At 48.6% G+C, this 10,177-nt stretch overlaps 1 long non-coding RNA gene across 1 annotated transcript; it reads left to right on the top strand.

Annotated features, from left to right (window-relative positions):
* Positions 1 to 6,104: 6,104 nt before the first annotated feature.
* On the top strand, positions 6,105 to 7,315 carry LOC120659907. Its single transcript, XR_005669269.1, has 3 exons — positions 6,105 to 6,444; positions 6,634 to 6,777; positions 6,902 to 7,315. It is a non-coding gene; the product is annotated as an uncharacterized LOC120659907 (long non-coding RNA).
* The last annotated feature ends 2,862 nt before the right edge of the window (positions 7,316 to 10,177 follow it).

The following is a 10,177-nucleotide window of genomic DNA, read 5'->3' on the forward strand; positions in this document are numbered from 1 at the left end:
TCGCTAGAAGCCAAGGATGACTTTGCGCTTTGGTTCTTCGCTGTTTACTGAGTCCCTTGTTAACTCATATTTTGATAAGGGTTACTTTGACGCGGGGGTTTGCCGAGCTCCTGAAGAGGAGGATAAGCCTGATCCTCGCAAAGGGGGGGGACCATTGTGTTCAAGGATTTTTTTTGTTGCCATCCTTCACTTTCCATCATTCAGCTTTCCAAGTTTTTTGGGCAGTAAGGACCTTCGAAGGACCTATTTTGGCCAATGCCTTTTGTAGATTTTATGAACTGCATCCTCAAGGACGGAAAATTTCTTTCAAGGGTGGCGACCAGGTCTACAATGCTAGCTCAAAGTGGTTTTTGCACCTTCGTTCCTCGAAGGAACAATAGGACTTTGAGAAACGAGGGGGTTGAGATTTCCCACTAGCAGAAGAACAAATGGGAAGATGATTGGGAGCTTTATTGGTTTTATGCAAAGATTGGATTTCCAAATCCCGATGGTTCTGAAGGAGTCTACTTACCTCTAGCTTCGAAGATTCTATCTTCTTTATGGTTGCTGACATCTTTGGCACGACCTCCACTTGTTGCTCTATTGCCTCCTTCTTGCGCATACGTTGCAGCCTCCGCTTCTAAGCATAAGACAAGCCTGAGGGACACCACCTCGGCTGTAAATACTTTGAGTCTTGCTTCTTGCTCTTCTCTTTCTCCTTGCTGCAATCAACATCTTGCTGGACCAGATTATTGCTAGCAACAATCGGTCTTCATGACAATGCATGATTTGGATATATAAGAGGATATTGAATATAATATGACTGCATATGCATCCTACTATAATCCATTGGTGCATAAAGGTAAGGATACCAGCAATACCATGGAGCAGTCGGTCCACTAGACGAAGCATAATTACCTTGACTCGATTGCTCTTGATGTTTCGACGATGATTTTGTATACTTGACTTCATTTGGTTGCCCCTTCTGTCTCTGAGCACTTCCTTCTTTCTCATATTTGGCCAAGAGTTTCTTAAAACTCTGTCTTGCCTTGTTTTTGGAAGAATCCCTAGATTTACTGGGCGCACCGGTCAGACCGCCGGTGTGGCCGGTCAGACCGGTCGACTTGCTGTCGGCCTTCTTCTTCTTGTCTTGCCCCCCGAGTGTTTTTGTGCCTTGAGGGGTCTTCAATGTCAGCTTTTTTTCAGGTCTTTCATCTCCAATGTTTACATTCTTCCCCTTGGTTGATTCGGCTTGACTCAGCCGAATTAGCACTTTAGGATTATTCAATTCCAACATATGCACCGGAAAAGGATTCTGATCAACCTGCATAGTAGGAATAACCAATTGTCCTTCATTAATGGACGATTGAATCTGTCTACGTAACACATTACAATCATTGGTATCATGTGAAAAAGTATTATGGAATTTGCAATATGCTCGCCGCTTCAACTCTTCAAGCGACGGTACAGTATGTGACATCTTGATGTATCCAATCCTATATAACTCATCAAATATCCTCTCACACTTATATACATCAAAAGTAAATTTTTCGTCTTGCCGATTTTTATGAATCGTCTTAAGAGCAGAACAAGTAACGGTTTGGCTTGAGATGGCCAAGCAAACTCAGCAGCATATACATCATTAGACTCATCGTCTGAATAATTTGAAGTACAATCTAAAGTATGCACACTAGAACGATGATGCCTATGGGATTCTTGAGACTCTTTGCTTCGGCTTTCTATAGCCAAAGCTCTTAGATGCACCTGAGTGACAGTAAAGAAATCATAGCCCTCTAATCTTCTTTAATGTGATAGCGCAAGCCATTAAAAGCCAAATCAGCTAAGTTTTTTCTACAATATTCACACTAAAGCATCGGTTTTTTGTATCGCGGAATCGTCCTATATAATCATTGACAGAGTCATCACGCGATTGTCTAACCGATGTCAAGTTAGACAATTTAAGCTCATCATGCCCACAGAAAAAGTGCTCATAGAACTTCTGCTCTAATTGTTCCCATGACCCAATGGAATTAGGTGCCAAAGAAGAAAATCATAGAAAGCAGTTCCAGGTAGAGATAAAGAAAATAAACACACTTTCAACTCGTTTATTGAATCAGTTTCTCCTAATTGGGCAAGATGCTGACTAATATGCTCAAAAGTACTCCTAGTATCTTACCCACTGAACTTAAAGAATTCAAGTAACCTAAAACCAGCAGGGTATGCAACCGAATCAAACGAAATAGGATACGGTTTTTGGTATGTGCGAGTTTTGCTCCTAACATCCACTCCAAAGCTTTCTCTAAGAAGATTAGCCAAATCATTCTTATAATTAGCAAGTGCTTTGTCAAAGTGACTCGAAGAATTTGGCTGTGTGGATGTAGACCCTTCGCGCTGATTTGAAATTAGCTGACCGGATGGACCGGTCGGACCGGTGGGGGGGACCGGTCTGACCGGACTGGTATGTCGGTCTGACCGGTCTCTACCGGTTTTGCCAACACTGCACGTATCGGTCGAACATCTCATCTGAGATAGGACCGATGTGTGGCACTGAGTTCCTGGGAGGTTCTGGTGGTATATACAAAAGAATCTCATTTGTTCGGCTAATGTTGGCCGAAACAGGAATACTCATAATGGGATCAGTGTACGTGGGTGTCACAGTTTGACCACTGAAATAGTTCATCGGCATCCCATATTGAGGTTGACTCATAGGAGATGCTGCCGATGGATTAGGAACATAAAATTCAGAAGTAGAAACATATGGAGGTTCATCAACTGTCTCTGGTTTCTTACCAACCGATTCTCTTTCCTTAGAGCTAAGCCAATTAACCCAATAAACATCACCCTCAGCTAGCAATTTCTGAATTTGTTCCATAGTAACACCAGAAGGTGGAGCACTTGCAGCAGGTGTTACCTCAGTAGATGCATCTGAGGAGGTAGAAGCGAAGTCGATCTCCTTGATCTTGGTAACCTTGCCTCATCGATAGACCTTGATACTCGCAAGCACCGCTAGTAGATCTTCTTCATCACGCTTCTTCTTGCGCTCCTCCAGCATCAGGCGGACGTCCTCAGGAAGATGCTCGTATGTCGCAGGGATGATGTTGTTCTTGTCAATCTCGGCGTCGGAGCCCATCTTCTTTGGGGTAGATTAGATCAGTTTCGCTAACCAAAATCTTTCTTCCCTAGTGGAGTCTCCAAAAAGTATGTTGACGCCTTTTATGAGTCAACACACAAACGCACTAGGTCGCGCGGCACGAGGAGGGGCTCGATGTAGCTCCTCCTACGTGGAGCGGTCAGACCGGTATAAGGGACCGGTCAAACCGGTCGCCAGGGTGAAATTGGTGACGGTCGACGAACGCTAGCCCGGGAGAGACCCCGTCAGGGCAGGCGCACATAGGGTTGTTTTAGGATTGGCAGACCGCCTAGAACGCCTTCAGACATCGCGGAGACGAAAGAAGAACAGCAGATGGGGGTTGGAAAAGCTAGGGTTTGGAGAAAAGATAAAGACAATAAAAAGTAGAAGTTGTATTGATTTTGATCGATTGGATATTCTCAATCGGCTGTAACCCTTTATATTTATAGGGTGGGGTGGACTTATCCCGCAAGAAATCCCTATTACAGATCTAGATCTACAAAAATATTTAATTGACTCGGACTCCTCCTAGACCGGTCAGACCGGTCGGTCCCTGTCGGACTGGCCACAGTGCCTCGACCGGCCAGACCGCTCGGTTGGACCAGTCAGACCGGTTGGTGCCAATTTTGGCTGTCAACACTTCTCTAAGAATGAAAGGGCACACAAGTTGCAAGAAGAGTTTGATGCTACTCTAAGAATAAAAAGGCACACAAGTTGCTAGAAGAGTTGCAGAAATATAGAGAGGGGATGAAGCGAAGCGAATTCTTGATGCGATGATGTATCCCGTAGTATCGGTAGGAACTAAGTCATTCTTAGTCCATGTTGTTAAAGCACTCAATAAGAGTATTGTTTCTCGGCCACCAAGTCTCTTCGGGGGGCCTCTTAACTTGACACAAAGGCTAGGCTACCAAGGCTCACGCCAAGTTCCTGGTCACCTTAATCCTGCTTTTCACTAAGGAGCTTCTCCATGAAGGATGGGGGTATCCACGTCCCCTGCACAAAGTTGTCATCGACGCTCCACACCAAGCTAGAGGGTCGAAGATGTGCCGACAAGTCCAAGACTCAAGGGGCCGGCTCACCGAGATACAATTTTGAGATTCACTCAAGCACAACACGCAAGGCAACAACACCTTGCTCTCACACTCTCAAGAGATAATTCTAGCACTAACACTCACAAAGCTTGTGCTCAAACCTATAGATGTGATCACTAAGCTAAAGGGTGCTTGGAGATGTTCTCTAGTGTGTATGGGCTCCTCAAGACTCCAGCAACCTCAAATGACCCGGGGTGAGGCCCTTATATAGCCCAACAACTCCATAGAGCCATTGCTCCAATGGCTAGATAAAAATTCAGTAGTGTTGGTTGAACCGACGCTCTGCTTGGGTGGAAGTCGGTTCAACCGGTCACCCTGTTCAGCCACATATAGCCGTTGGCCCAATAATCATAGAAGAATTCCCCTTAATTGTTATATCATGCTTTGATGGCTCATTCAGTTGAGCATTGATGTCGGAAACCTTCTTTGCAAGCCCTATTATGCAGTTTAGTACTTTATCTTCTGATGGAAAATATGGCAAGAACTTGAAGAAAATACTCTCGACTGTGCCTACTTTCTAGCCAAGATGAAATTTGTTGGAGCTAACTTATGTGAGAATATAGAGAAGTCCAGAAAATATATTTTTGGTGATTGGTTTTCTGCCAAGGGTTTCTCCTCCACCTCGGATTGGGTGAAGTGTGTGATGGAGCCCATGTAAGTAGGGCACGCCTTGGACTCCTAATGGGATCACATTCTTCTGATTGTGGTTCGTCGAGGCCACAGGCGGAAGACCTATCTAGGTTTGGATTGCATCTTCTGAAAGCCTAACCTCTCTATTTTGGGAACATATCATGTGCAAACCGTGCAAACTCCAATCTGGACCACCGGATCAACATCCAAGGAGGGCGCAGAGGGAGTGGAAGGGCCGGGGGATGTGCAAAGTGTGATTACCCAATCCAAGAGCGAGCAGTTAATTGTAAAATTACTCAATCCCCCATGGCCCTTGGATATTGCTTCGGTGGCTTAGATTGGAGTTGGCACGGAGAGATTGGTTTACACCTGATATGTTCCTCTCTATTTTACCACAGTTTGTGTGCGTGGTTGATCAAATCGGATTTTTTTTCTATACTTGGATTATACCACTGCCCAGTTTGCATTAGTAATATCATCGTGAGATTTATTAGCTTCTAGTTGCTGCTGCAGCTGCCAATGGTTAAGAGAATAAATTATTCTCTTTATTGTTACTAGTCGTGGAAAGCTTGAGCCTTGGTATTACATTAATACTATTGTATTCTTAATTGAACAACTGTTATCAATTGGGTAAAATTGAGAGAAGCTTTATTCCTACTATCTGTACCGTTAATGATTGGGACCAAATTACGAATATTGTTGCTGTGTTCTTATCACCACCTACTCCCGAAAATTGATTTCCTGGGTGAATGAGAGATGACCTGCTGCTAGAAATAATTTTTTAAGAGCAACATGTTACTCGTCAATGCAAATAGTATTTTTAGATTCGAAATCAGTAGCGGATCCTATACCCGCCCTAAAAATCTTTTTCTTATTAGTGCTGGAGCCAAGATCGCCTCGAGCTGAAGCCGACCGGCCACATAAACATGAGCCGAGAGCCCGAGAGCAGGAACCGCACGTCAGCATGATCGTTGGCAGTCATGGATCTCCACGCGTCAGCCATCCAGAATAGGTTCGCACAGGAGATGAATGGGGGACCGTCCCAAGTGAATTTTTCTCCCTGTTCGAGGGAAATCGGTGGGAACCATTTTTTATTTATTTATATTTATCTATCCATCTATACTATAAAAATAAAAAATAATTGAAATTTTTTTATTTATATTGAGTTCGTCTTACCCTCACGTCGAACCCACTGTCAGAGCCGAAAAAAGTAAAAAAGAGTGGAGACTCATAGTTAAAAGATATTTCTGCAAATACTAGTTTCTTTTGTCACCGCCCGCTACTCGTACCCGCCTGCCGTCTTTGCTCGGTGCCTCAGTCCCTGTCGATTACGCCTCCTGTGATCATGTCTGTGTTTTTTTAATACGCGGAGGATAGATCGGAGAAGGAGATTGGCCTTCGCCTCGCAGTGACGCCGAACGCCTCGGCCATGTCGAACTCCGCGGGGTCGACCACGCCGGGCGCCCGGGCGCCTCCCGCCCAGCGCCGAAGGGCGCTTGAAGTCGGCCCCCTTAAACTCCACGGGCCGGCCTTGAACCGCTCCGACCGGAACGCGTCGGGGTCGTCGGCCCAGCGTCGTGGCCGGAGGAACGAGTCCCCGCAGATTTCCTGATGGTATGTGCTAGCCTTGATTCAGAACCCCGCTCTCAGATTCCTTTTGGTTCCGGCCAGTCTTTTTCCCGTTCTTCAGAGTTCGATTGATCTGTGATGTGTTCTTGGTCGATCTTTTGCTCTGCTTGTTTTGGGAAGGGATTGTTCTGCGATGCAGCAAAATAAATTGATTGATTAGGCTCGTTGCTGTAGTGCATCCATTCCAAGATGAAGTTACTGCATGCCGATAGTTTGTCAATTTGGGGAGCATGAACGAACTTGATCTTCAACTAACCGTGGTCGTCACGCCTCAGGATTTCCAGGAGAACCTCAACTTGTAGCATCGGATGGACCAGAGTAAAGCATCTATCTCTGCTGCAGGATTGCAGGCTTGCAACAGTTCTTGGACAATGATTTTCAGTCGCCATGAAACGAAACTGACGTTGCTTGCATCTCTGTTCTTTTATTTTTCTCTGTTCAGCCGATGGCGCACCTGGGTGTCCTGGAGAACGAGCTCGAGCTGGTAAGGAACATGCTACTGCCCACGGCCACCTTCATTCGTCAAGGGGCAGTCGCACACAATGGACTTTCTCAACGTCTCCCACCACGAGGAAGGACTGATTGCCTGGTGACGAAAGCTTTGATCTTTGTTTTTTCCTCAGGTTTCGTGGGTGAACATTCAGCAAACGTTTGTCCTCTGAATTTGCCCGTGCAGGCTGGAGTACAACTTCCGCAAGTTCATATGCCTGACCGCCGGCGAGACGACCGTGGTGACGGAGGGCGAGCGGTGGTACTACCAAGACGTGTTGGAGGCATTATCAGTTGTTACTTTTGACAATCAGGTCCTGTTTAGTTTCCACCTCATAAATCTCGTAAATGCAAAAAATCTGTCGCATCGAATGTTTTGACATATGCATGGAGTATTAAATGAAGTCTATTTACAAAACTTTTTGCATAGATGGGCTGTAAATCGCGAGACGAATCTAATGAGCCTACTTAATCCATGATTTGCAACAGTGATGCTACAGTAACCACCCACTAATTATTAATTAATCATGGATTAATTAGCATCATTAGATTCGTCTCGCGATTTACAACTCATCTGTGCAAAAAGTTTTGTAAATAGACTTCATTTAGTCCTTCAAATTAGTAAGATTCCAACCAAAAAAAATTTGCGCTTCAACTAAACAGGGCCTCGGTATTCTTTGAATAAGACACGTGAGCCCCCCCCCCCTCCACGGGGGACCTCGCCGGGCCGCCGCCAGGCTTCCTCCCCCCCCTCCCTCCCCTCCTCCTCGCCGTCGCCCGAGCTGGGGACTGGAAGTCCGGCACCAGCGAGGAGGGCGGCGGCGGGGCAGCTCGCCCGGGAAGCGAGCGAGCACGCCGTGCGGATGGTGGCGGCCCTCTTCTCCGGCGAAACTGGCGGGCGCTCCAGTGCACCTTCGACCGGATCCATGGCCCCCAGCGACGGATCCGTTGCCTCTTGGGGCGGATCTGCACCTGCCGCCCGCGCATCCTTCGAGGCTCCTCTCTGACCGATGCAGCAGCGGAAGTCTCAGGCCGCGGCTTCCCGGCCGGCGCACGGACGGGCGAGCAACGCCAGCGGGCGGCTGCGCAGGCGCCGGTCTACCCCGGCGGCCGGGGCCGGCTCGCCGGCGCACCATGGAGAACGTCGTGATCCTGAAGCGCAGGGAGCACCTGCGCGACGGCGTGCCGGCGCCGGGCCGGCGGCGCATGGGGCCACACGGAGCTGGAGGCGACACGGCGGCCGTGCGGGTGGCCGGGGCCTACGCGAGGTGCGAGGGACCGCGCGGTGCGCCGGCCGTGACTGGGCGCGCGGGGTGGAGGCGCCCCGACGGGTTCGACACTGCAGATCTGGCCGGCGTGTCGCCATGGAAGCGAGGTGGTCAGCGGCGCAGCGGCGACTGCATGCGGCGGTGAAGGACAGCAGCGGGAATAGGAAGGAGATCTTTGCAAGGCGCAGGGAGGCACAGCTGGCGGCACTTCCCCGGAAGGGCTTCCATGGCGGTGGTCCTAGTAGTGCCGGTCTGAGTTTGTGTGGTGGTAGGGATGGGCTGCTCCGGGCGAAAGCTTTTGCCAGCAACTTTGCTGGTGACGATGGCGGCGGCGCTTTTGGGCGTCGTTCTCCCCGTTGGGGACGTCATCTTGGAGCCCTATCCCTGCTACAAGGGTCTCTGGGTGAAAACCCTGTCCAGTTTGGACGAGCGACGGCGGCGCCACCGGCGTCATCCCCTCTTTGGAGGCGTCGCCTCTTGAGACCCAACTCGGCGTTCGGCATTATTGGTGACCACAGTTCATGGATGGCTGCTTTCGGTGGTGGAGCAGGTTGGCTTTGTGCAGGGTGGCGAGCTTCTTGGGGTTGTCAAGCTCACGTGGAGGCGATCGCAGCTCTGATAGCGGCCAGAGGTTGTCACACTCTGTCGGGTTGGCTGCTTGCAGCGGACCATGGTGGCTGGCGTTGCCTGGCAACTGTCAGTTCGGTGTGGGACTGCGTCGGTAGACGGCGCTTGCGGCAACGACATCGTGGGATGACTTGGTTTGCAGCGTACTGCGGCGGGTGGCTCAGCGGAGCTGAGCTATGTCGGTGCAGTACATCGTCGTAAGACGGCGCAAGCGACTTCTTTGGTTTGCTGGATCGGCGGCGGAGGCCTTGTGCGCGGGTGGAGCAACGAGGTGATGTCGACCTTCGACGGCGGCTCGACAGTTTCGATGGAGGCTCTAGGAAGCGGGGTAGCACTGCCTTCCATTCTGATGGCGATTTTTGAAACGGATCCGTGATGTTGAGTGCTGTGGCGGATGTGGCGAGGCCCCGCATGCATTGTTTCTTCGAGGCGACGAGAGGGAGTTGGAGTCCAGCGACGGGTGTGGCGTGGCCCCCGTGCGTTTGTGTTGTCGTGGTGGCGACTACGAGGCAGCCCGCGAGAGGTCCAGATCTGGTGGTTTCACTCTGTCAGGTGGAGTGCGGTGTCGCAACGGCACTATGGCGAGGGGTCCCGCATAGCAGCGGTCCTTTTGGTGTACTGCGGTCTGTCTTCTCTCGGGTCCCTGTTGACGCGGGTCTTGGCGGAAGTTCGGCGACTTCATGTTAGTGAGTCTGTTGGTGGGCGTCGTGTTTAGGCTCGTTCTGGCTTCCGCTTCAGGGTGGAGTGGTGCGGCTAGGTTGAGGACCCAATCCAACCGGTCAGTCATGGTGGTCTTGAGTTTGTACTACACGTGTTGATGCCCCAATCTAACCGGGCGAGTAGCTGTTGTTTTTCTTTCTTTCTTTTGTTTTTCTGTCTACGGTCTTCCAGGACTGTAGTCTTTTATTTTTTCTACTATATCAATAGAAACTCGCACTGTCTTGTGCGGTTCATTCAAAAAAAATACTTGAATAAACAAAAAAAATTATAACGTTAGAAGTGATACTTTTTGACATATTCATTTAAATTGTTATATCAACCAATGCATGCTCGTGCCGTGCGGGCCACCTTGTTATATTTTAATTTATTATAGATAAGTAACTGCACGTAACTTGACTCATATAGATATTATAGGTGTACTTTCTGAATTAATAGTTAGTTCTATGAACTTTCACGATCAAGGAACATTAAAGAGGGGCATGTATGTTAATTATGTTAGAACATCTCTAGCAGTCCCCTATTTCCAACTTCTATTGTTGGAAAAAGAATGTGCTCCAGCAGTTCCCCAATACAGTTTTCTTTCCCTAATAACTATTGGGATGTCCCAATATTTC

Source organism: Panicum virgatum, chromosome 2N (assembly GCF_016808335.1).
Source record: "Panicum virgatum strain AP13 chromosome 2N, P.virgatum_v5, whole genome shotgun sequence".
In the NCBI taxonomy this organism is placed as follows: Eukaryota; Viridiplantae; Streptophyta; class Magnoliopsida; order Poales; family Poaceae; genus Panicum; species Panicum virgatum.